This window comes from Strongylocentrotus purpuratus, unplaced genomic scaffold, assembly GCF_000002235.5.
Source record: "Strongylocentrotus purpuratus isolate Spur 01 unplaced genomic scaffold, Spur_5.0 spur5_scaffold_3, whole genome shotgun sequence".
Taxonomy (NCBI): domain Eukaryota; kingdom Metazoa; phylum Echinodermata; class Echinoidea; order Camarodonta; family Strongylocentrotidae; genus Strongylocentrotus; species Strongylocentrotus purpuratus.
The window spans coordinates 37,220,345-37,243,324 of record NW_022145609.1 but is presented as its reverse complement, the minus strand read 5'-3'; the positions used below and the strand labels follow the sequence as shown (position 1 = coordinate 37,243,324).

General features: G+C 36.7%; 1 long non-coding RNA gene across 1 annotated transcript; it reads right to left on the bottom strand.

The window, feature by feature from the left end:
* Positions 1 to 4,745: 4,745 nt before the first annotated feature.
* Positions 4,746 to 21,938, bottom strand: LOC115928613. Its single transcript, XR_004066111.1, has 2 exons — positions 21,824 to 21,938; positions 4,746 to 5,204 (listed from the first exon to the last, which is right to left on the bottom strand). It is a non-coding gene; the product is annotated as an uncharacterized LOC115928613 (long non-coding RNA).
* Positions 21,939 to 22,980: the final 1,042 nt, after the last annotated feature.

The following is a 22,980-nucleotide window of genomic DNA, read 5'->3' as shown; positions in this document are numbered from 1 at the left end:
ATCTTCCTACATCCACTGCCATTATCAATTACAACAAATTAAAAAGCATTGAGAGAGTATCAGATAGATTTGTTGACAAACACTACTCTTAAGATTCTCCCTAAGCTTCTCATTTACAATTATTTTACTTTTGAAAATGATGTGTATATTTTACATTCAGTGGCTATTCCTTTCCCTTTCCTTATTTATTCTATACCTTGTAAATAGAACATTCTACACAGGATGTGCCCTGCTTTTTAGACTCCTCTAGCCTCTGCCTCTTCGTTCATTATCTCGCTAAAAACTGATAACCAAATGAGCCTTGTCAAGTTATAGGGACAGGGTATGAGGTCCCTGGGATATATTAACCTTTCTCTGACAATGCTGTTATCGGAAACAATGAGGGCTCCTACAGCTAATCAACAAAAGAACGAGCGGGTTACCAGTCAATTAGCCCTCCTATTCCTATTGTGAGTGCTTATATACACCACTGCACCCAAACTCAACAACGTCGTCCATACATGATCACATTTTCTTAAGACAAAAATCAGAAGGGTGCTTGTGAGTTCAAATGAAAACTTTTCATCGCTGGCGTGATATTGCTGCTTTATTGTGAGAACACAAGTTAAAACAATGCTCTGAATGTAATCAAATGTAAATGTAAATGTGAAGCAATAATGGCGAAAAGATGCCCCAAGCAGGACGAGATGTAAATGTGGAGCAATTGAGGTGAAACGATGGTCTAAACGTGATCTGATAGCCATCTGAAACCATGATGCTAAAACGTTAATCTAAACGTAAGCAGATGCAAGTGGGAAGTGATGATTGTAAAAAGGTGTGAGTGTGGCACTATGACAGTAAAAAGATGCTCTAACTGTAATCAGATGTAAGTGTGGAGAGATGTTGGTAAAACGATAATCAGAACGTGATCAGATGCGAGTGTGGAGTGATGACGGATGTCTTGTCACATGCTAATCCATCATCGATGGTGAGGAAATTTGCTACATTTGAAATAACGTTGCCTTAGCGTCCGTTTTGGCAATGAGACGACTGCCTGTTTACACTCAAACAATCGGGTCCTGTATGTATTAAAGGACCACAATGTCAAATCCAGAATGGATTTCATGAAATAATTCTGTAACAGTGGCTGTATAAACACTATAATTACAGTCTCAAATATAGGTGCGAATATATCAACTTGCAGATGCAACATTGATCATTTTTATCAAAATTCTGCTAGTGAGACAAAGATAATAACAGAGATATTCTTCCCCTAGTGAGATTATTGCAATATGATACAGTCCTATTCAGTCAAGATATGTTGCAAATTTCCTCCAACAGAACATTTATTGGTACATGCAGGATTTCGGACAAAAAGAATGATGGAATATGATCTTGATGTACGTATAGCCTTCAGATTTTGATTTAGAGCAAGAAAGTTTGCTCAATCTGTTCATCTTCTTTATCATGTTTTGGTTTTTTTCTCCTTGATCACACATTTATAAAGGATTTAGCAAATCTTTGCAACACAGTATGTACTGTACATGAACATGCAAGGTTTTTATCCATCTATTTAATTCCAAAATAAACACTAAAAACTGAAACTTCAGGCCCTATCTAACACAGAGTCACAACCGATCGATATCAATCTTAAGCCCTTCAATTAATTGCAAACTTACAAAATCTTTTTAGAACAGAGTTGTGATTTATATCAAGTTGCGATCGATTTTAATCAATCGTAACTCTTGAAAAGATGGGACCCTGATTTATCAGACAGGCACTTAAAGGGATTGGGTATCTTGGTCTCATATTCTAAACAAAATCCTGGATTTAGCTCATGCTGCCATCATAATTATGAACCTTTATGTCAGTCAGGAATCCCATGACGTTTACAAGCATATGGCCCGTCTGATTATCATGATATTTATGATTGGAAATCGAAATTTCAAAACCTTTTTCCCAACGGTTTTTATAACACTACAGTCTATCGAGGAGAATGAGTATGGTAAAACTGGTCACTGTAAGATTTATACTTTTTTGAGGCACTTCATGATCATTTTGATGCGCAATTTTTTTTAGGGCTTCAATATTACACCATATCAGACACTTATAACACGTAGGGCCATGCATCTCAGATTTAACATTGGTAGACGATGCCTTTAAGAGCAGAGTTACTTGGGCAATGATGGGGAGGGAGTGAGTTTTAATTTGTAAACATTTTGTAGTCCAGATGGATTTTAACTCCTTATGGCACTCGTGAATCAATTCTTCAATATATTGACAGTTCAGTGCTAAACATCAAGCCCCACCCACCCTTTAAGAGCAGTTACTAAGGCAACGGTGGGAGGGAGTGACTTTTATTTTTTTTTCTTTCTGCATGACGCATGAGATGAGGAGGATGAGTCCCCCCTAGTGACGTGAATGATCTAATGACTAGCTGAACTAGAGGGGTAATTACATTCACAGAGTATGTTTTCTCTTTGGTCCAGCTCACGATGGCACAGATTTGTGAGAGGTTATGGTCATTTACATACATGGATGTAAAGTGTACTGTAGTGTACACATATTGCAGGACTTTGTCTACAATTCGATTCCTTAGGAAAAGGACGTAAAATTACATTTTTGTCAAATTTTTCAAGTTTTTAAAGTTTTGAATGCCAACATAACACATCGCTGTACACAATTATGACAACATACACACTGAAATGAACTATGTAATCAAAGAAGGTTATTATAACTTTGAAATGCATTTCTCTTGAAATATTATAAATAGCATACATGTACATCCATCATCAATTTATTCATTTTGTGCATTTCTTCCCTGCACACCACAAGAGCTTGAAGGACATTTTAAAGTACCGTAAATCTCCGTGTATAAGGCGCACTTTTTTGCCGCCGAAAAAATTTGAAAGTCGGGGGTGCGTCTTATACACAGGTACAGAAAAAAAAAGTTTTTTTTATTTTTTTTTTTAGTTTTGATTTATGGCGCTATGCCTGGCAATGTCTCCTAGCTCAGTAATCAGTGTGGTGACTCACCACTCGGAAACTACAACAACACTCAAATTTGTCTGTCATCTTGGTTTGAAAGTAATCTTTCTAATAGATCTCAATATGTAGTTTATAATAATAATTCCTCAATTTTTTTTCTATAACAAATGGTGCACCACAAGGTTCTATTCTAGGTACTCCATTGTCAGAAATTTAGAGGATGCTATTCATATCATGCATGACTATTGATGTTTGGCATACATGTAGAACACAGTGCTTCTGCTAGGTGATGTGAGGAGGCTGGTGTGGGACACTTGGTATCATGAAGCCTTAGACTGTTGTTACTGTTATTTTTGACAAGTTCACAACTTCAACTGCACCTCGATGTAAAATGAAGGTCCTTCCCCGCGTGGGAACAAAACAACAACAACAACAACAACAAAACAAAAAAACCATATTTTTTTTTCTTTTTTTTTTCTTTCCCCCCCCCCCCCCCCCCAAAAATAGGGGTGCGCCTTATACACGGAGATTTACGGTACCTGTATCAGTGAAACCCTCTCTCGCTTTAAACACATATTGAATACCTGGATGGAGATAAAACTTTTTCGTGCGGATGTTTTATCTTTTTGTGTTCTTTGTATTTTTGCCCTCAGGGTTGAATCTACATCGACTTCCGACAGAAATCTTCCACTATCTAAATCTGGCTGTTGTTCTATGTACTGTATAGCCTGGTACGGCCTACAAAACTGAATTGCTCTAAATTTCTGTTTCTCTGTTCCTCTCTGACCCTCTCTGTCTAGACCTCTTTCTCTATCTCTCTCTCTATATATCTATCTCTGTCTCACTATCTCTGTCTCTTCCTCTTTCTATATGACTTGGTATACCGGCAGGAAGTAATTAATACGTGTCGGTTTTGATCAGGTCATCACAATCTCCCAAGTGTCTTCCTTCCGAATATGTGTACGTTTGAATACAGCCTTATCTTTTCAATCTTTGATTCTTATCAATTATTAATAGCATACATCATCGGGCAGCTTAATATCAAAGTAGATCATTAATGGTTTGTGAAATAATCCTCAACCCCCTCCCCTCATTTTCTCTTAGTCTGTACTTGTCTTTATAGCCAACAACATCATCAGTAATGCTCATTTTGTGCACTTTTATCAAAGAAAGACCATGCCACACTTGCTATTAAACATTTCTTCAGTAATTACCACTTGCAGATGAATGACTGCCACACAGATTAACAAAATTAAAAAAAATAGAAAACCATGCCTGAAAAATTCAACGATTAGACATTAACAGTAGACATTAACTGAAGAACAGCACAAAAAAAAAGTCGCGCAAAATACTGATGGGTACTTAGTTACGTGAATATCCAATCATGGCCCTTGACAATGCCTCCCCTAACCAACTTAATTGTTGATTGATAATAACGACCCTCAACCCCAGAGGAAATAGAGGTGGAATATTAACCCTGCTGATGCCGTACAAGGACTTCTTCATGCAGGAATCAAAGGGCGTTGACTTAAGGGTAACAAGGGGTTTGAAGGCGACGACTCTGATTTACCCAGGGTTCGCATGATTACAGCTATCCATCAACAGGTAATTTAGAAGGCAAGAAATTTTAGACCGGGAAGTCGTCAACATGGATGTTTATCAGTGCGACTTTAGAAGCCAGCAAATTTGAAATGAAACCTCTAAATACATATCAAAGATATCATAATCATAATACTATTTTCACACCACAAGTACACAAGCAATTTTTCATTATATAGTTTGGATGAATGTTTATTTGGTGTCAACATCAGACATGTTTTCATCAATTTGTTTTCTTCTATATTTTCAATCATTAATGGTACTTACTTACGTTCAAGGCCTACTCATAAAGCATGGAGTAATATCAATTATGATGCTTAATGATGATTGTTCTATCCCTAATTATGGTAGATGACTCATTGGTTCATTTATATAATAAAACATAATCTCCTTTCAAATGATTAAAAGCATGGGCTCACAAGAGAGAGAGAGTTCAAATGTAATATGGACTACATGTGTATCAAGCATTACATATGAGAATTCAAGACTGAAAGCAAGCCTACATGGAAGATCTAGTGCAGAATATTGCCTATTTTGCATGAAAATGAAGGAAAAAAATTGGCAGTAAAAAACTTACCTTGAAAGTGTCAAACTGCGCATCTCCCAGAATTCATACATTAAGCTTGTAATTCATCTATCTGCATATAAAAAGAGTTGTAAAAAAGAAAGGAGACAAATATAAATCATTTATCTGGCATAGTCATTGATGAAATGTACTGGTACATGCAATATTAAAACGACAGGTAATTGTAATAGTGACCAGCAATAAGATATGATAAATCATTAACCACATTAAGGTGGTAATTGTACGATCAAAAATGCATTAAAAGTTTAAAACATATTCCACAAGGTCATATTTCAGTACTAAATGCACATTTTAGAGTCAATTGTGTAATGAAATGTTTTATGAGTAATAAGTCTTCATGAAGAGAGGCATTAAAAACATTATTAAATAAATTGTGTACTCCCTCTCGATTAGCCATCATTCTTCCTCTCTCTCTCTCTCTCTCTCTCTCTTCTTGTCTCTCTCTCTCTCTCTCTTCTTGTCTCTCTCTCTCTCTCTCTCTCTTTTCTTTTCTCTTGACCCTTTTTCTTTTCCCCATCTCTGTCTCTCTCCCTCACCCCCTCTATTCTCACCTTTTTATCTCTCACCACTTCTCCTCTCTCCCTCTCTTCTCTTCTTTCTCTTTTTCTCTCTCTATCCCTCTCTTTCTTTCTCCCTATCTCTCTCTCTGTCTCTCCCTACATATCCCATACAGTTTGAGCATCCTTACTCTCTGTGATGTACATTAACATGCAGCAAGAGAGTCACCAAGGGAACTTATGTTGCCATGGAAATGCAAGGTCTGTCGGTGAAACCTTTCACATGCATCAATTCACCTATAAAAACAAGAGCCAACTTCCTGTCTAGGACACCCTCGCTTGGTTCTCCATGTACATGTATATAATCACCAAATGATACACAGGTACAGGTACCGGTACATGTAGCATAGATGGGTTGCCTCAGAAAGTGGCTTGGACAGAGAGATTGTACACTTTGAGACCTTCATGTACATGCACAGTACATGTCTATAGCCAGGTATGTTTCAATCTTTAAAATGACAAGATTTACATGAAAGTACACATTTCGCCTGCTAGGATATTTTCTTTTGATTCAATCAGGATTTTCCTCTTCAAATCGCTGGGAGATCCTAGCATAATGCCCCGTAAAACCATGCACGATCAAATTCATCAGAAATCAAGGATGGAATAATGGAACAATACCAAGCTATATTTAACATATTTTGATTAAATTTCCTTTAGGCTACCAATAAGATTCTCCTCCACAGAACTCCTGTTTCACTGTACATATTTGCTCTTCTGCTAATTTGTATTTTCTAATGAAAATACCAAACACAATGGTCCTCCTTCCCACTCTAGATTACACAATCAAGTCACTTAATAAATGCAACGCACTTGTTCAGAAACAGCCAACATCTTTTCAGAGACACAAGATTATCAATGTACAGTATATTGTCTGTTATGAGCCAAAAGAGAACTGTATATATTGTAGTGTAAGCAATACACCTTTTTAGCTCCAAAACAACAACACCCAAAGGCAGTTACAGATAGATGAAAGAAGATCTTTGTCATGTTCAAGTACACAATATTGTAATTTACAACACATACGTGTACATGAAGAATGTAGGTCTACATTACTGTAATCAACTCTTGTGCCAAGATAAATCATCCTTTGTGTATGCAGTAAATGTCAAAAGACTCTGATTTATCCTTTAACCCTGAACTTCAGGTCAACAAATGTGCATGTTGTTGAATTGCGGGCGAAGAGAATACTCTCTCTACATGAGACAATAGGACTTTTTCATGCATTGATGCACTTCAAATACTTTGTTGTTTACTCTAAATGTGCCAAAAATGTCACACTGGAATATCAGATCAACATGCAAACAGATAAATGTCCTTGCTTTCTTTGTTTGCTTTGCTTGCTTTGTTTTAAAAAGAGGAATTGGAATTGATAGTCATTAAGTGAAAGATTCAGAAAATATGATCCCACGGTTTTTATAAATGTTATAGTGAATGATTCATGTACAATGTGTAACAATCATTTCCATGTTAGTTTTCTATTTCTATTATCGGCACGACAATTAAACTTTGAATATGAAAATGGATAAGGAAATTGTATCAACACAGAAAATCCAGCGTACGACTGCTATCAAGGCTTACATGTACAGTAGTTAAAATTATAACCATTACTGAATCGAATTGAAATGTACTTGATCAATACATACAGTGTACAAATTCAACATAAGCCTTGTTTACATTTACAGTGGTTGAAAGGCATTATGAATCTAGCTTGTTACAAGGCAGGCAGGCCGAAAGGGTGTTCATACACGGGAAGGTGAGGTACTGTATAATAGCAATAACTAGGCTCCTTGACCGAGCTGACAATTGATAACATCATTTTCCCCTCGTGGCCTTCTACCTTCCCGCAGTCCCAGGAAGGCAGGCAGGCAGCTAAGCAGCCTTCAGATGTGTGATACTCAACAATGTAGGTCTCTCTTTCTCCTTCAACTATTGTCCAATAATCGAGGCACGCAGCATCAAGTAGAGGCAGTTGAAGTGCAGAAAAATCAAGCACGCAAGGCTCGGTGCTACTAGCTAGGGGCTGCAGTGCACAAAGACCCCCTTCCTTGAATTTTCAGCCCCCCTCCCCCTGCCCTCCATACTGGAGTGTAGGAGACGGTGCTTACATGTATGTACCCCTACAATTTCACTAGAGACCCACAGAAAACAAAAATGTCTCTCCTTCATATTTGTCTCAAAATGAGGCACGCAACATCAAGAAGGGGCAGCGTAAGTGCAGAAAAAAATGAAGTATGCAAGGCTTGTTGCTATTACAATTAGGGGCGGCGATACACATGGAATCCCCTCCCCTGAAATTGACCCCCCCCCCCCTCTTCATTTCAGAGTATGAAATAGGAGATAAAGCTTATATGTTACCCTCTAAAATTTTGTTCTCCGCCCACTAAAGAAAAACAAGCCTAGCGCTCTGAAAGATACTAGTGTAAAAGAGAAAGAGAGACAAGGTCTAGGGAAAGAGAGAGCTGAGATGCAAAGCCTAAGAAATGCTCCCAGAATGAAGAGGAGAATATGTATCACCCCGCATCTTGTCTCTTCAAATCAACTTTCAGTAATAAATTGTACAAACAAAAAACATATAAATGGTCACCGACATTTTTTTGCAATTATTTCATCGAAGCCAAGCATCCTAATTACATAAAATTAATCATCTAAATGGATCTGCAGATCATTATAATATATATATATATATATATGTGGAAATATGGACGGGCAGGCGCTGAAGTGAAATGAAATGAAAAAGCTCTCGGGAACATTTCCCTGGGACAAATTCAAGGTTGATCCAGGGATGTGATTCTATAACCCAATGAATACTACATGTATGAAGCATGAGATTTAACTCAGGGTGGGGTATGGAAAAGATATATGTCATATATCATTACCATATCCAGTGGGTTAAGATTTGCTTGGTAATTCTACAAACCGACCGTACTGTAAACATGCACAATGAGAGAACCCTGGATGTTTCATCATTCAATATGATTGATCAATATATGTACCAACATCTGATCCTAGCTTGTTCTCACAGTATGTTTGATCTAGATTTTATGTACATACACGAATACAAGCAGAAGAACAGCGCTCTTTTCAAGACTCAACTTGTTGAAAGGGTAGGATAAATATAGAATTCCAGCAAAGGATATCTACTAAATATGATTCATGTAGATATTATTATGATTTTTTTAATACAAAATTAATAAAATATACTAATGTAATACCTTAGTCACATGGTCATACCGACTTCAAACCAGTTCCAAACTGACTTATTCTCAGTCCATAGTGTACAAGTAACATTTAGTTGGAACTACAATACCTATTTTTCACACAGACATATATCTTGCACATGTATTTTAATCAATTAACTGCTTTACTACCCATCTATTATTTATGCAAACCTCCTCCATACACTGTCATATACATGTACATGTACATTCAATGCCTGCCAAGTTTTACCCATGGCAATTAGCATGGGTGGGGCCTACATGTATGGTTTCGGTCTCCTTCTCATCCATATGCAATGGATGCCTTTACATGTAGTTTACTTGAGCAAGAATTACACTCACACCCTGCTCCCTCCTTTACACTAACGTACCGTAAATATCTGTGTATAAGGCGCACCTGTGTATAAGGCGCACCCCTATTTTGGGGGCGCAAAAAAAAAAAAAAAAAAAAAAAAAAAAAAAAAAAAAAAAAAAAAAAAAAATCGTTTTTTGTTTTGTTGTTGTTGTTGTTTTGTTGCCGAAAACCCACGCGGGGATGGACCTTCATTTTACATCGAGGTGCAGTTGAAGTTGTGAACTTGTCACAATTAATAGTAACAACAGTCTAAGGCTTCATGATACCAAGTGTCCCACACCAGCCTCCTCACATCACCTAGCAGAAGCAGTGTGTTCTATGCCAAACATCAATAGTCATGCATGATCTATTAGAAAGATTACTTTCAAACCAAGATGACAGACAAATTTGAGTGTTGTTGTAGTTTCCGAGTGGTGAGTCAACACACTGATTACTGAGCTAGGAGACATTGCCAGGCATAGCGCCATAAATCGAAACTAAAAAAAAAAAAAAAAAAATTCTGTACCTGTGTATAAGACGCACCCCCGACTTTCAAATTTTTTCGGCGGCAAAAAAGTGCGCCTTATACACGGAGATTTACGGTACGTAAGATGCGTTTGTTGCCTTGCATACTGTAAACGCAAAAATATTTGGGGTACATTAATTTTCGTGGATTTAACGCTAAGATCGGCAAGCACGAATTTTAGAACTCGAGAAAATATTAGCATGACTTCTTAAGCGTGTTCTAAACGGCTGAATTGCGTGCAACGCGAATTTAAGAACCAGCGAATATGTTTTGGGGTCGCTCAGCACAAAAAATTAATCACGCAAAAATAACAGCATTTACAGCATACATGGAACTGGGAGTTCCCTCACATTTGCGTAAATGCTGACCGTTGCTGGAGGGTGCCGACTGTGTTTTTTTTCTCAATTAGCTCAGCTGGCATAGTTTCTTCAAGACGCAATTACGAATAAGACGGAGGGAGATAGAGAGTGAGAAGTGGGGAAGAGAGGGGGGGGGGTAGAAAAAAAAGAGTGAGAGAGAGAGAGAGGGGGGGGGGGGGGAGGGGGAGAGAGAAAAGAGAGTGAGAGACAATCTATTAATCAGTGCAATCACATAGTGCATGTAAATGGTGCTTTTGGGTACATGTACATCATCACCTCTAGTTAGCACGGCATAGCAAAAGCCTTTGTCCAAGTATGAACAACTACAGGTATGTTCAAATTATAAAATAACCCTGTTTTCCCCACCCATCTTCCCTTTTCTTCCAATCTCAAAAGCAGTCGTTGATGTCCATGCACATATTGCATTTCCATTCGCCAAGTGCAGGAAGTAGCTCCTTCCGCACTATAATTCAAAATAAAAACTACAAAGTCTGCTCAGTGAGTTACAATTTTATTTAGTCGGCACAACCTAGTCTACTTTCCTGTACATTTAGATGCACATGTACATGTATTGTCAGCATTTCATCATATTCTATTATAACACCATCACAACTACTGCCGCATAATCAACCTACATAGTAAGACTATCTCAAGTCAAGACTATTGCGAGTCACCTATTAATATATATATGCGAAAATGACAATGACGTATTACGTAATCCAAACACAAACATAATTTCTCTCGAATAAACACATTGACAAAAGTGTATTGAAAATTTTGAAATTCCACCAAATTTTATTGTAATTGTTGAAGTCCTGTTTTATGAACTCTAACTGTTAACTGGGGCAAAAAACTATGCAATTATGGGCTAGTTAAAGTATTAGTCCAGATTGAGGCTATATTCCAGAGTGCATCACTTATAAGAGTCACAGTATCTGACGCACATAACTTCAGGATAAACGGAGAGATAAAAGTATGCAGAGGTGTAATGGAGTGATTGGTTTCTTTTAGGAGAGGGTTAGCAGATTATATTCGACCTAAATTGAGATCATGCACGAATCCCATAAGTGCTTACAGGGAGGTACATGTACACATATTATATCTGTACATGACGAGTGCTAAAAATGGCTTTCACACACTCAACAAAAAAACGGCTATTGAATAGAGAGACAAAGCAATTTATTTTGATACACAATCAAGTCCACTTACTAGTACACTCCAAATCCAATTCAAGATATATGAGGCAGTCCACAAGCCATAGATGTAATGATACTCAGCACTGTCAGCAGATGGAAAATGCTTTCAGTTGATATGCACCCACACCAATGATATTTTTAGGCTGCAATTGCTAGTGAAGCTCGATCTTGCCAATTCCGTCGGCTCCCAGGTAAAGTACAGATATGCATTGAAGCCAGAGAGGCATTCGAATTATATTTATATATCCATTTTGATGATATCCACTAATCTCAAGGCATAACTATTTATTGAAATCTGATAAATTGCCCCCAGAGCATGATGAAGTCGTAGAAAATGGTGGCAAAGTACCCTGAAAATAGGGTGCAGCCCGAAAAAAGGCACTCCCCCAAAGCAGTATCCAGAATTAATACCCCATCTCAGGGGTTATTGTTCTTACAAGATTTGCAGCACGTAAGAATGTTTACAACTATTACAGAGAGAGGGAGAGAGAGAGAGATAGCTATAAATCAGTGCCCATCTTAATACTCCACGCCTTTCCAGAGAGCAGCGGGGCTATCATCTCCCGGACAGAATATTTCTCTTGACATGCACGCTCACCAGCTCTGGAGAAGCTCTGGAGAAGAAATAGAGCAGCAGGGGCTCCACCCGGCTTCAGGGCACGTTGGTGCAGTCTGGATTTATTGAAGCACTTTTAATAAGGCGATCCACCGGTGAACAGTGACTTGGAACTGTATTTCCAGGAAGCCTGTCAGGATAATTGTCTACTTTCAAAGCAAAAAAGTAACACCTGAACTGGGGTCCTATTTTTATCAGGTATACGCCCCAGTTACATACAGCAACAGCACACGGGATATTGCCATAACTGCTCGAGGCCAAATAATAATTTCATTAAATACTTAACCATATCTTTGTTAATTTAGGGAAACTGTACGGCAAAAAAACCTTCATCGGCTCAAAGGGGATCACAGGGCAAAACACCCTTTAAAGTTGTGATCTTTTAGCTGGATCTTTTTTGGTGATGAATTATATAAGTCTTTTGTTGCTCCTTTTGTTGCATCCTCCTGACGTTCCTCCTCAACACCCTTCACTATATTTTATTTAGAAGAAATGATCTTAAAACAGACATAAATATCCTCTAGTTATCTTCAAACTATTTCAACTTTCACTTGTTATGACTTCATTCTTTGTCTCTAAATTCCCTTTTTTTTCTTTTTTTTTTCCTACTTCTGTCTCTCTCTATTTCTATATCGATTTCTCTTTTTCTTCATGATGCACCCCATTGCTGTCTTTGTTAGTCTGTCTATCTCTCTCTCTCTCTCTCTCTCTTTCTTCCACTTCTTTCTAGCTTTCTCTCAACACCCCCTCTCTCTATCTCTCTCTCTCCCTTTGTCTCTTTCTCTCTTCCTCTACATGTAGCACCTTTTCAAGAGCTCTAAATGAAAAGGCCGAGTCACTGGGTGAGAACTGGAGGCAAGCCCGGTCGAAAAGTGAGAACTCGAGGCAATCGCAATCATAAATAAGATCAATATCTGAAACACTTGTAATTTTCCTGGAAAATTGTAAACTGTTTATGCTTTGTGTCCATTTCCCCTCGGAGCATATAATAACCAGCAATTCCAGTGATGACATATTTGTATGGAATGAATAGAAAATGGATGCAGAGACCCAGCTTTGAGGTTACACTCCATTGTTAAAAATGGTTCCAGGTAACAATACGTTCAAAAAGAAAACTTGGAAGAGGCTGGCGGGTTTTCTACTTCAGTGCATACAGAAATTAATTTCAACTTCATCACAAAAGAGTCAATGAACAATTATCCTAGTCTTCCCTATTTTTCAGTACAAAGTCTTCTTTGGTAAGAAGTTAAAGCACAGACACAGTTGTGTTTGCAGTTACATGTAGGCTAGCTTTTGGAAAAACAAGCTTTCAAACTTGGTTTTCTGACATTTCTAGTTATTAAATATACATTGTAATGCTATTTCAATTGTTATCACATGACGAGTTTTACCTACTTCCTAGGAATGTTCTCAATACCTATATGAAATCTAGATGATAGTCGGGATAGTAGAAAAATAAGCAGAACCAGAAAGCGATATCACAAATATATTATTATTGGTTGCTAGATGAATTAAGCACCTGCTTAGAATTGCTAGTATCTTGCGTTTTATCAACAAATAATGAATAAAATATCTTTTATTTGGGGGGGAGGGGTACCAGAAAAGGGAGGGCATGAATTTTCTCTTGTTTATGTATGAAACTGAAAGGGCCTTTAAACTTTAGAGTCAAATAAAAAAAAAAAAACTGAATTGACCTCATATGCACTAGCACGCAGATGGGCACTAGAACCCATGTGGTTTTTGATGTTCATAATTAGTCTGTTATTCATCCAATTTTGACCTCCAGATATTCATCACAAGCACAAAATTCTTTGAGCGTACTGCTGACGAGTTCAAAATGTGCAGTGCCTATGCCAATAGGAAATTACATACAAGGACATGTAGATTCTATGTACCGTTCTAATAATAGGACCATGTACATTGATAATGGCAGTGTAAAAAATAATTTTCTGTTTGCACGAGCCCTAATAGGATATGGTGTTGTACAATTGCAATTGTTTCATAGTGATATAGTTCCCTTTCAATTTACTAGCAGACTTTAATAATTAGGGCCTACATGTAGTGTACATACAAACAAATAAAGGGCATCTTAGCCTTAGGGCTTTCCATCAAGATTTCTATGTTTAATAGGAAAGTGCAGTAGTATTGTGTTTATTTTATGTCTAGTAACAACATGATGGAAAAGCACATATTAAACACAGTGTTATCTATAGGAAAAGTAGCACTGATTCAGTACAAGAAATTATCAATGATGTTGATTTCTCAGCTTTTATTTACAACTCAGAAAAAAAAGTCAGAAAAAACTGCAATATGTCATATGTATCCAAGCTCTTCATCAAATAAGAATAAAAAACAAAAGAACATACTGTAACAATTTGGGGCACTAAAAACCAAGCACTTAGCAATACTTCAGTATATTGGCTTGGGTGATTAATTTTAATGAGTAATTTGATCTGGTTATATTTCTGATTCAGAACTTGTGTTTCTGTTTCTATCCAATTTGCTAGCCATCATCATTTATGTGCTTATCATTTTCTTCATAACTGAGCAATGCGTATTAAAGTCAATATGTTTATTTGGTAGGACATCCCCCCCCCCCCCCCCTCCATTAAAAAAGGGGGACATCTCAACAAAACACCAACTAAAATAAGCATGGGCACAAAATATCACTTTCATCCACTGTCCTCTCTGGCAGGGCCTCGTTTTCTTTCAGAAGCAATAAAACCCAGAAACTGAAAGCGCATATTTGCAATTCACCATCCCAGATTCATATTTCTATCCTGCACCTGATAGGGGCAACATCCCTGATCGTTCGTTCAGGAATGAGAAAGTTATTCCAACCCATGTCCATGCCGCACCTCTAACCACGCACAGGACATGGAAACCCATGCACGGGACACATTCGAAATGCAGTGTCATGTGTATGGGCAGTGGAAGAGGAAGAAAGCGATTAGTTGATTTAGAGAATATCACAGCTCAGATGTTGGCAGTGATTTTAATAATCACTTTTGGACGTCCTATTTCCTATACATTTTGCTCTCAGCTACCAATAATTTTTTTTTTAAAGAATGGACATGGGTTGAATTGACAGGTAGCTAGCCTATACAAAGTTGTGTGTACATGTACATTTTTTTTTATAATAGCCTAATAATAGTCCACTCCAAATTTTATTAAACCGAAACGGAAATTCTTTTTGCCCAATTGATCGTGAGCCCGGCAGCCACTGAGCAGCGCCAGATCGACGTTGCTCTATCCCTTATCGTTGAACGCCAAACAAGGTAGCAACAACTCCCATCTTTTAACGTCTTTTGGTATGACGCGGCCAGGGTTCGAACCCACGACCTCCCGGTTGTGTGGCGGACGCTCTACTGACTGAGCCAACACTCCGGTACATGTACATGATGTACATTGTACATGTATTTTTAAGCTGAATTGTTATCAATTTAAGGGCTAAAATAAACTGTATGTACATGTATCCCCATCAAGTGCACAAACACTGTAGCAAATCTATTGTTTCAATAAAGTCTTTATTTTCTGAAAGAAAGAAAAAAGACAGAAAGGGGCACATGTAAAGTACTGTATATCCACCTCACAAATTTTCAGCGAATTTAGCATAATATGATTTGCAGACGTATTTGAATGATAGTTTACACAACGAAAATGAAATTTATAAGCTCTATCTATGTCCTTAGGTTCTAGTTATTAATCACTTTGTTAATACTGTATGCAGAATCTACGAAATTTGAAGGTCTAAATGACAATTAAGCATTTCCATGAATTTGGCAAGGGTTTGTACATTTGCAAAAGAATTGTCATGATTTACGCCAAATTATGATGATAATGAAACAAATGCCACTTCCACCTGTACATATGAAACAAAGTCCAAGGGAAATACTCAAAATTCTTGTACAAGTAACTTCCTCTTATTATAAAACCATACAAGAGTATTTATAGGATAATATACATGTACTTCTACGCACACAATGTACATTAAATGTTTAGACAGATCATGGGAGGTTGAATGTACTTTTTTTTCTCACTTTCATTTCCCTGAACTTTATTTCAACATGATCAGTAATGAGGATAACAAGCATAATAGATAACATACACGTACACGTAAGCCTTGTGCATACTGCATACAGACTGTAAGAAGTTTGATATGGACCCCCTTCTATAAATTGGAGCCCTGATTATGGACAAGCATTTATGTACATGTACTGTACAAACTTTTCTTTACTGAACTGCACTTCTAATTTAATCAAAGGGCCTTCATTTAAAAGAAAAATGAGGGTTGGATTACAAGTGAACATTATAAATGTAGATGTACATGTACATGTACTTTGCAATTTGAAGCATATTGCAATGGAACAGTCTAACCTTCATTAATAGTAATTAGCTAACTAGAGGTCTAGAGGATTTAGAAATAAGGGTCTGACCACAAGAGCTGAAGGATAAACATGGCATTGTTGGTCAAATTCATTCAAGGTCTGATGTGTCTTTATGTATGCCTGAATGATTTCAAAAGAACCATAAGCAGGTAAACACATACATGTACATAGGGACATGTACTGTAGGCATGTGGACTTGGTTGTTGCACATGCACTGTACATGTATGGAATATACATTGTACAAGTACGGTACGCTCTAGGTCCCTACATGTACATGTACATGTACATGGGACAATTTTTTACAGTGTATAAGAATGCAAACATGTATAGAATTGTATACAATTATATCTACCGGGGTATACATGTAGTTAGGTCTACACATACAAAGCTCATGCCAGTCATGGGAACAACTTACCCTAAAATTGATATAAAATGTAGGTTACATGTGCATAGATAACATGCAAGTCCATGTTGTACTGTGAATGTCAAGAGTATCTCAAGTACATACAAAATTTCTTGACCATATTAGTATGGGCACTGGTATGCAACATTAAATTCAAACGTTTTTTCAAGGTTTCTGGCAATATATTTGCAAAGAATGAAGAAGATCTACAAGTATTTTGGACAATAATGGACACAAATAAAACTTCCTAATTCAAAGAGATCACATACATGTACATGTGCAATAAAAATAAAAAATAAAATAAAAGCAGAATGCAATGTGATTCTTGACACATTTTCAGGAATCCATTCGAAACGATTCCTTGAAATTCAATGAGCTCTAAATGTTCATTGTATATTAGAGTGATCTCAGCCCTATAATTGTAAATTTTCACCCTTTCTTTGAAACTGGCAAATCTGGGAATGTTAGGAAGACGATTTTAAGAAAAATATATCACATTTTATATGACAAGATCAGTTTGCAAAGAGCAATATATATCTGACTGACAGCTTTGAAATAGGGCCATAATTAAAACTGAAAAATAAACTGAACTAAAAACAATTCCCAGGAAATTGTCCAAAAAAATAGTTATCAATATCATCTTCATAAATGATTGAGGGCATTTATTTTGAAAAAGGAAAAATAGCACTCCGTGTAATTTTATCTGACAGCTTTGAATTGGGAACATAACTTATATATGACACCCTCCCCTTTTCCACAAATCTACTTAAAATATATAGATAATTGAAGACAATTTTTCCACTTTAGAATAATATATCGCAGGAATTTTGAGAAGACAGAAATGGAGGTCACAAAGGTGACAATATTGAAGATTGCTTTCAGCTATGATCATATATTATGACCTTCTCCATTTCCACAAAAGTGACAACAAAGGCAGAATTGAAATAACATCACACCTGCATTTTCTGAGAAGTTTTTGAAAATGTTCTTATATCATTTAGAAATAGGCTTTTGGGTTAACAATATGTCCTTAAACAAATGTACTACAGTGTTTGTACCTGTACATGTACATTGCATACAAGTATAACCACCTTCATAGCAACACCCCCCCCCCCCCCCTTGAAACGAAGCCACTCAAGCAACTCATACATGTCTATGATTGAATTAAACCTTGTATGAACAAAACATACAAGTATACAACAACAAAAAGGGACATCACACAAATTACACAATTGATGTAAGTTAAAAAATGTAATTTCACTTTTGTGTGTTTCATTTCATGTTTGTTGATGTTCTGGTTTTCTTTATTACGTCTCAGGAGGACACATAAAAATGGGATGAATGAAAATTGTGCAGGAACACTTCACAACAAGAAAAGGGGAAAATAAGCAACGTACATGTACAGTGTATGTACATGTAGATTTCTGTGTATTAAAGTGAACAGTACATGTAATGTACATTTACAGGTACAGTATATGCAGCATAGCAATTTGAAAGCTCTGAAATATGTTCCACAACTGGCTGCTCCTGGGAAGAGAAAGGTCAAATTGGAGGTCAAACTCAGAAGACATTGACCTCCGGAGACTGGGGGCTCTTGCATTCCTTGGCCGACCTCAATAGAAAGGAACCCAAGGCACATCCATCGCGACCAAGCCAATAACACACATGATCTTCATTGGATCCACGGCTGGAGAATCTGAACTCTGAGTGGGTCTACATGACATATGCGCAATGTCAAATGTTCCATACTCGGGAGTAAATCAAGCTAATTCATCTCATTTGGGCGAGACTTGCAAAGCTATCTTTCTTTGAAACACAAAGACAAAATATAATAAATCATACAGCAATTAAGCAGCCAACAACAGAGTGTTATTCAGCCATTCTAATTGGACCCTGTTTACGAGTAAGCCTTATTTATTTGAATATTCACTCTACATAGAAGAATGACATTGATAGTTTTATAGATGATCTCCTTTTAATAAGGGCGTATACACAAAAACAGAAAGTAATTCAGCAACAACAACGTCAAAAGAGCCCTGAAACCCTACAAGGGAGGAATCTGTTGTGCATTAAACTAGAATAAATTGCTCTGAAGGAAATCTTGCCTTTTCAATACATAATCTCACAAAGAGCTCCAGCGAACGAAAAAGGATTTCTTTACTGCTCTCAACACTAACCGCTAAACATTTTATGAACACATGAACTGTTTACATGAATATGTTCTGTGACCCGGACATAAATGCACATGACATATTAACCGGCCTGTCTCATGATGAAATACAAAAGATGGAATGTTTCACAATATTGGACAGTTTTGCAAAACCGATACAGAATCACAGATAAAATGACACATCAACTTTCAAAGTTGCATACAGTGTAGAAAATATCTCTTTCTTTATTTGTTATGTACGTACATGTATATCTACTTTTAAAGTTATTTGAAATAATTTTAGGAATTCAATTCTTTCTCGTTTGTTTCATCGTTATCAAAGCTCCTTTTATTTTTCCTCATAACTTCTGGAGCTTTCCGGGGCTAAATCACTCATAATTCCTTTGTATTTTTCCACTGGTCACAACCTGCAAATTATCACTTACAAACAAGAAAAATGAGCATCCTTTTGTCCAATTACACGATCCATACAGTTGAAGACACTATGATAAATCCGATCATTTAAACAAAAAATGACACAATCAAACATAGGCCCTGGCAGCATTTATTTTTTAATTTAATATTAGAAACTTCACATGAAGAGGAACAAACATTCGCACCAGGGGTAAAATTATTTCACACCAGATACCCCATGAGATTCCGTCCCCTCTATTATGCTATGATGAATATATCAAGATTCCTTCCTTGTGAAACTTTGACGACGACGAGAACAAAAGTGAGGTTCACACTGTAACAATCTTGTTAATTTAAGGTTTAGGGCAGGCCATGGTTTTAAACTTCGAAGTTATCTCGCAGTTAGGGATTGTGTGGATGCACTCATGGTTGTGAATATGAAACTTCAAGTTTACTGTCTTAGTTATAAACCATGAGTGATCATTACATAAGCATAATACCGGTAAGTTGATGAATATTAATAACTGTAGTACGAGCAGCGGGGATCAACACTCGAAGTTATGTGTTGTGTGGATGCAATTAACTATGAGGATAACAGTTAATACCGGTAGTACATGTAGTTTAAAGCTTGTACTTAAAATGACTACTAGTACTACTAGTACATGTACCAGGCCAGGCTTGTAGTTTAAAACTTTGCAAACTCGTTTTTTGCAATTCTACATGTATGTTGACCCTCATCATGGTTGGTGGATCGCTGTTCATTTCTTTGAGGATTTGATTCCCCCCAAAAAGTATACAACTACGACAGTACTGTATGACAGTGTGGAGGCCTATCAGGCACAGAACGGAAGAGTTTTCTTGGAAGTAAGATATATCCCCAGTATGTCTTGAGTCAGTAATAAAGGTGAAAAGGCAATTCTTTACGATACATGTACATGAATATTTTCACAATTTGTCATTTTGGGTTAGATAACCCAATAAGATAAACAGAGGTAATTTAGCAGTCTGACCAGAAAACACACTGAACACAGGATACAAGCAAATCTTCAAAACTAAATCTTGTACCAAAATTAGCAATTTTCTCAAACATCGGGTACATGTACTTTCAGTTGGTTTAAAGTAATTTCATTTGATCACATTTCATCTTTTCATTTCCTCATTAAAAACCAACATTGTTTAAACAGCATTGGTATTATCGTTATATCACCAACCTCCACAAATTTGTTTTATTCATTCCACAAATAATTTCTGAATTACCAAGGCCAACAATGCCATTGGAGGTGAAGGTTCTAATTAACTTCCCTTTAATTTATTTGTTCTTTGAAATAATATCATTTTAACCCTGATGCTTACACAGCTTTCAATATTCAACCTTCAGATAGAGCAAAAAAATAGCCTAGTTAGGTTGGCGAGTTTCCGGGTTCTGCTGATATGACCATCAGTATTTCCCTTGAACCGTGTATTTTTCTAAGCGAGCGACACTAAGAGCCAATGCTTTTGTTTCTTCCATCATCCCGACACCCCCCTTCTGCAATTACATTTTAGTTGATACGTTTTTACAAGATTTTACAGATGAAATTAATAGATGTCTTTTTAGTTGATAATTTGTACATGTTGTAGATTTTAATTCAAGTTGATGTCGGTAGATTTTTTGGCACAGCACTTTGCAGTCTTTCCACAATATCCCACATGTATTCTTTTCTTGACAGAAATATTAACCTGCATTGAAAGGAAGCTTGGTAGACACTTCTCCACTTTAAGAAAAATCTCTTTACAATTTTTAGTGACTTTATCAATTGATGCCATTACCAAATGCTTCAGTTGGCATTCCGTCACACGTTACGTCACACGTTACATCAACAAAATTAACTGCTTTCTAAACTACCGAACTAAACTACATGTAGGCCTACATCGACTTTACTCATTTCTTTAGCCATAAAAGGAAACAACAATGATACAAAATCATAATTATATATTCACTGGCACATATTCAGTCCGTGTTTTCTTTCGTAGACAAAGTTTAAAATGTAACATGATCAAACTTTCACAAACACCATTTCTCAGTCTCACATTGAAAGTCAAAATTAACTTTGCCCCTCTAGATCTACTACAGATTGACTGAAGTAACTTAGGGAAGTTAAGACAAGTAAGACTGACCGGTCATGTTATCAATTATTTAAGGTGGACTCTCATATTGACATGCCATGGTCATTTTCTTAACCCACAGAAAGGAAGTGACCACAACAACACACAACCACATAGAGGTCTACATACACAGGCCAGTACCGTCCCGTAACACAGGCTTGAACACCGCTCTGTGTCCCCGTACCTCTCACACGTACCGTACACGACAATACAATAGTACATGTAAATAATACAGCGCACTCTTATTTTTGAAACACATTTTTCGATTGCATTTTCGGATAGAAACAATACAGAACAGCATAAATAAACGATAACAAACGAATATAATAGTTGTTAATTATATATATATTGATAAATTATACGTACCTAGACACCAAAATCATTAAAAATCCTATATATTCGGGCCCATGTCAGTGAGTTCTCCTGCATCAAAGGTCGGGTTTATCTTGGAAAATAAAGTGTATTCTCAGAATATAGACCATTATGGTCGAATTCATTCAAAATAGGGGTGTGTTTCGAATGACTTTGTATCATAATCATAGATTTGGATATGTAGTCAGAAATATCAATCATTTAAATACCAATATATTTTATTAACGTAAAATTCTATTTTTGCTTCACAGCTTGAAATATCGAAACACCTCTAAAACAGATAGCATAAATTATTTTACCCTTTTTATATAATGAATCATTCCATGACGTCACGCACTAAGTGATTGCTCTCGCTCTCATGTCAAGGCGACTACACTACATTGCATTCAATGAGAGGCATTGCAGTGCTAAGCATATGAACCACGACGAGCGATTTCAAGTTGAAGTCCAAGTTGATTTAGTTCACTTACTCACAACTCATTCGGTAGTCATTTTTAATCGCCCATAATACATCTGACTGCTTGAAATTCGCGTATTACATTTGAAATCTTATCAAATTCGTAACCAAGTGACTCTCAAGTCTAGATCAGATTAAGAAAATGATTATGATATAAAAAATTAAAAAAAATATTTTATGATCCCTCAATTTGTTATACCACGGCCCACGTGCGCAGCATTGCCCGGCATTATGTTCATCATTGATTGACTTGTTTTTTTCTTCATGTGACAATTGATTTTCTTCTGTTTCTTCCCATCAAAGGTAAGACCACGACTCGATGGTTGTCACGTCACCAAGTCATTACTTAATCGCTGTTGTGATAGCGTAGAAGGAGATTATTATTCTGTTGAAAATCCTGCCTTCAATTTATTGTTTGCTGCCTAAGAACCTTTAGTGTTTCTTCAGTTGTAAGATATTTTATTTTTACTGTATTTTTTATAACATAGGCTATAGCTTTGTAACATTTATATATATTTCTTCCATGCCCCAGGTTGGACCGTTTAAGAAATAGAACAAACATCGAACATCAAACATGTCGAGAAGGAGTCCTCGTTGGACTACATTTAATATCATCAGTTTTCGATCTTTATTTTTAAAATCTTTCTTTCTTTCTTTCTTCTATCTTTCTCATCCTTAGGCATTTATATTTAAT